Raw genomic sequence first — 5,650 nt, forward strand, 5'->3', positions numbered from 1 at the left:
ATAATACAGGCCCCAGTACTGACCCCTGAGGCACTCCACTAGATACAGGCATCCAAACTAGACTGTGCCCCATTGACCATGCCTCTCTGACTTCTTTCCTTCAGCCAGTTCACAGTCCACCTCACTACCCAGTCGTCCAGACCACACTTCCTCAGTTTAGCTGTAAGGATGCTGTGGGAGACTGTGTCAAATGCTTTACTGAAATCAAGATAGGCCACATCCACTGCTTTGCCATCATCTATCCACCTCTTTATGCCCTCATAAAAGGCTATGAGGTTGGTCAAGCATGACTTCCCTTTGGTGAAGCCATTTATACATCTGGAATACGGCAGAAATACAAAAAAAAGCTAACTCTTAGCTAGAATGATTTACAACAGTCAATGCAAGAAACAGTCAGTCCCTTTCCAGCATTCCTTTCTGTCTTAAACCAATCTCAGTCTAAAAGCTATAAAATTTCACGGAATCACAGAATCATCTATGTGGTCACTGAAGCAGCCTTTGCAATGATTCAGTTTTCTGCCAGATTACCCACAGAATATCTTTATACTGTAGCTCTCCAGTAAGAAGAAAAGTGACAGTTTTGTCATGCTGTCCAGCTGCTATTCATCTAGAAAAAGATAACGAGAGGGAATCAAAGATAATTGTGCTACTTGCATCTCCTCACAGTTACTTACTGTCATTTGACACTGGTCTCTCCCTCAAAAATATCAGTAAGACTGCTTGTAGAAATGGTGTGTTAGCAGGAATTTCTAATTTTTTTCCATATTTTTGAAATGGCAATTCTCCTTCTGCCTACCATATTAGAATATCATTCTTTCCAGTAAACTAGTGAAGCACCAATGATAAGCATCTCAAAATATGTCTAGAAAGAAACACTGTGTTGAAAGCTACTCTAAAAATGTCTTCAGCTACAAGTTTACAGTCAAGAAACATGCAGAAAGTATGTTGTTTTCTAGTCAGTGAGAGAGGAGAAGACAACCTAAGGATATCTCCTAAAACTTCTACTGTAACTTCCCACCAAAACTTTTCATCATATTTCTGCCCCATTGTGCAAGGAAATGAGGTGTCCATGAAATACACCTGAATTCTCTAAAAAGGACTTCCTTACCAATGACAGTTCTCTTGGAGAAGACTCATTAGTGAAATAATAAGTCTTTTCAGGAAAAAGAAAAGATATGACCTAGGTTATTTTTGCTTGATTACCTGTCATCAGTGTGACGGTAACTGTGCAAGCTGTATTTCAATGGATGTATGACTAGTGCAGTCAAATATATACCTGTTTCTAAATCTGTACATACATATATGGATTTTTATGTCCCTACATCCATCTTTGCATTCAAACAGAAAAAAGTCTTGCTTGGAACAGAAAAAAGAACAGGGCACAAGTTGACTCTCAGTCTTTTTCATTTTTACTGTACTTCCGATCCAGTTCAATATACTATGTGAAGCAGACCAAAAAAATTACAGTCCAAATTACATTGATTAAAAACTCATCAAAGCCTATTTTAATAAATGGTAAAGTTTTCTTTGGTTTCTGAAGTAGATGGAAATGCATTTTTTGTTTTTTACATATAGTTTTTAAAGCTTTGGAAATTATTCACAGGAACTGCATCTTGTCAGCTCTCTGCTTTTCAGGTTTCCATCAGCTCGTCTTTATTGTCCTGTCACAATCTTGCATGAATGTCATACTCATCTATTGATGATTTGATATATGCTATTGAACTACAAATGATAAATAATATTGTGGTTTCAGCTCTGAGTAAAAAGAACCATAATAGGAATTCCATTATTATTTTTTTACTTAATGTATGAATACTTTCAGGCACAGAGCTAGGGTAGAACAAAATCTTTTAACACTACTTAGTGACCAAAAGGCAAAAATAAAATAATTACTACCTTGTAACATAGCTGAGTAGAAACACTTCCATTTTCATCTTTGCAAAGTCATTTAAAAAAAAAAAAAAACCACACACAAAAAACAACAACAACAACAACAACAACAACAACAAAAACCCAAATCTACCGGAAAAGCCAAGAATTTGTCAAAACTGCTACAAAAGAAAAAAAAATAAAATCATCTATAATTACTCACTAAGTTTTGGAACTGGCCCTCAAGTTTTGTTGTGTACCCCCTTTATTTTTGATTGCTGAAAATAAGTCCACATAAACTACCACTAGAATTGCTCCTTATATCTTTTTAAAGAAGACTTGTTATTACCTTGACATCTCAAGAAATCAGTGTTATTTCAAGAAGATTGTTAAAAAAAGAGAAACATAATTTGGTATAAAATTCTATAAGCTCTGAATTATGTTTTATTTGGCAAGCAAGGCATGATAATCACCTTACAGAATGTAAAAAAACCCAGAATTTCTGCCCAAAGAACTAGACAGATAAACATGAAGAGATGAAGGGGCAAGTCGAGTGGAAAAGATCTGCTTTAGCTTATTTGACACAAAGCGGGGTGTTTCACCAAGCATAAAGAAATGGTGTAACAAACTGGAAAGTTTGTAAAACATCTTTAAAAAAATCTCTACAAAACAGTAGCCCCTACTAGGGGCTAAATAGAAGGTGTATTATTGAAGTAATGAAGCCTTTAAAACAAATTGTGGTACTTATGTGGTAACACTATGATAAAATCTGTTATGAGGACAACAAAAACAGGAATTCAGACTTAATTCCTACAGTAAAGGGTATGAGACAAAATGTTAGCCTATCATGTTTGACTTTTCTTTCTCCAGGTGGCAAGGTAAAGTATTATTTACTGGAAAGCAAAATGCGGCTCTTGATATACCGGTTCCATCAGCTTCTAAAACAAAGGGTGGTCAGGAAGATGTGAGCCTAACAAAACTCATTAAGACATAAAATTACTTTTCTGATGGAGTCGGAGTATTCAAATGCTTGCATAGGGAAAAGAAACTTCTGTAGAACTTGAAAGTAGCATAATACCTGGTGAGCTAAGAATGGCTTTGTAATACGGTGCTCACAGCTGGGTGCTTGGATTTCACCTGTCATCTTATAGTCACTGACTAAGGGGAAATGAAAACACGTCTGCATAGACTAAGGGAATTCTCTCTTTTTAAGTGATGGATGATGAAACACCAGGGTAAAATTAAAGTCATCAGAGAGTAAGAAATCTATACTGTATTAAGATAAGGTACATTATACATAGCCTGAAGTTCTGAAATAACAGTGTTGTCTTATTTTAGAAATGTCAATAACCAATGTGTCTCCCAAAAAAGGGGAATATTTTTTCTTTGGCAGTGTAATAGAAAAAAAAAAAAGAAAAGAAAAAAAAATTGGGAGTGATTCCTAAATTAAAGTGATACAATGCAAAACTCTTCATGTGAGGTATGTGTCTGTACTTCACTTTAGCTTGTTTGTTTGTGTGTATGGTTTCTGGCAGAGAATGGATTTCTTGTTTCATAAGCTCAGTTCTTTGGGTTGCATCTTCCAGAACTGTGCAAGCATCTTGGGTATCCCAGAGACTCTCAACTAGCATTGGGGGCCAATACTTGGGCAACTAAATCACAATCCAGATGTAATTGTCAGAAGCAGTTTCTTAAACTACTGTGGGAAACTAAAGGGAAAGAAGGCATCTTAACAGTGCACTAGGCGTAAGCACTCAAATGCTGCCTCCAAATAAGCAGAAATATGTGAAGACATAATGACAGCTCCTCCTACTGATTTCTACAGTCTAGTCGAGAAAAACTATTTGCATTTCAGAAAAATGGAAGCTGGCCATTAGATGTTTGGAAAATCAGTAGTTGAAGTCATCTGTAGAACTTGTTTTGAGTTCAGAGAGTTCATTACATTTTCCTTTCTGTTACAGCAGCATACACCCACTTCTGCGAGGAAGTTGTTTTTAACTTACATGGGTGTAGCTGATGTTAAATTTGCAAAATGAGAAGGAAAAGCTAGTGTAGTGGCAAAACATGAGTATGGGGTGAAGTCTTTTCTAAATGGAGTCAGCCTGACTCTCGTCTAGTCCAGGCAAAGGAATCCTAGACAAGAATCACTTCTATTTCAGACACATATATCCAGTTCACCCTGAAGGTAAGTTGTAGTAATAGCTAGTACTTTCGTGCCACCTAAGTTCTATGTGATCAACTTCTAGTCAACTAACTCCATTGATTAAAAAGAGAATTTAGAAAAATAGCTCACAGGTAGAGGTTTACATTGTGACACTTTAATTTAAAGACCGAATTTTTCTCTTACATTTGGTTTCTTCTAGGTCCTATGCCATTCCTGTCAACATGGAACAGATGTCTTGAATATCCTTCTGCATTTTAATGGGACTAGATAAGCATACAACAGAATTGACCTCTAGTCTTGTACATCAGAATTAATCATTCTGGACTCTCCTTTTTGTAAATGAAAAGAAACAAGGACTTCTAAAGTGCAAGTCAACTGATCTATTTTGGATACATGTCTTAAGGCGACAAGAATTATATGCTATTAGGCAAGTTACATATGTCTTTCATTAACTAAAAGGGTAATTACAATGACTTGCCTAGATGATTGTATACTACAAACTCAGCCATGTCATTTTTTTAATATACTTTCTAAAATCTGTTTTAACTCACACTTTCTGGAATCCATTATCTTAATAGAATAAATTTACCTGCAAATTATGATAACCTGAACTAAATCAAGACACCGCTCAATTTACCCAAATTTTCTCTTTATACTCTCCCAAAATAAATGCAGGGGAAAAGTTGTTCACATGGATGTATGTGAAACCTGTCTAAATCATAAAATATATGAGGGTCAATGACTTGTCTAATCTGCTTGTCTAATCAGTCTGCAGACTTAGGCAGTGTCCCTGCTACTTCTGCATATTATCACCTAAAAAAAGCAGTCACTGTTTGGGCCCTCAGAAAATTACCTATCTTTGAGGCTAGAGAGAAGCAGGGTGGGAAGGAGAAGAACAGGGAATTGCCATTATTTTTAAAGAAGTTTTTTTTCTCTTAAAACTTTTTGTTCTGGCTTTAATGTTTGGGGTTTTTTTTAATCCATCTGCTTGTTCATGATGCCTCTTGCTACTTTTTCATATTTCTCACTCACATAAAAATCTCTGCATTAGTTCACAGAGCCTTTGTTCCAGTATAAGGACACATCTAAACCCTATATTTTAAATTTGACCTTAAAATGTGAATCTCTGTGAAAAAAAATGACTCCTTTGGGAAGCCAGCATAAGGGAGTCAATATGCATTTTATAAATATTAGAACAACACAAACACTAAAATGTGCAATCACATTATGATTATAATCCTTCTTACTATTTTCATCCTTATCGACTACTTGTCATGCTGTGTCTTGGTGCAGCAGAAAGCATTTGGCTAGTAAATTCTTTTAAAATTGAATCAAGCAAGGTGCTGATCAGTTGGAGCTCCAGACAGAAAAGCCACTATAGAGACTGAAATTAAATGTGCCTAAGTGCATTTCTGGTTATGAGCCAGATTGCTTAGAATGTTGCTCAGTTGTGCTAATAGAGATCTATGCTTTTAAAATAGGTTTATACTTTTTTGGTTTTTTGTAGAGTAGTAACACTAGATACTCTACAAATTAGTTTGTTTTTGTTCTTTTGTAACATCAACTAAGGCTCTGAAAACTGTTCCAATAAGTAAGTAAAAGCATGTTAAAACTGTT

The sequence above is a fragment of the Columba livia genome, chromosome 3 (assembly GCF_036013475.1).
Source record: "Columba livia isolate bColLiv1 breed racing homer chromosome 3, bColLiv1.pat.W.v2, whole genome shotgun sequence".
In the NCBI taxonomy this organism is placed as follows: domain Eukaryota; kingdom Metazoa; phylum Chordata; class Aves; order Columbiformes; family Columbidae; genus Columba; species Columba livia.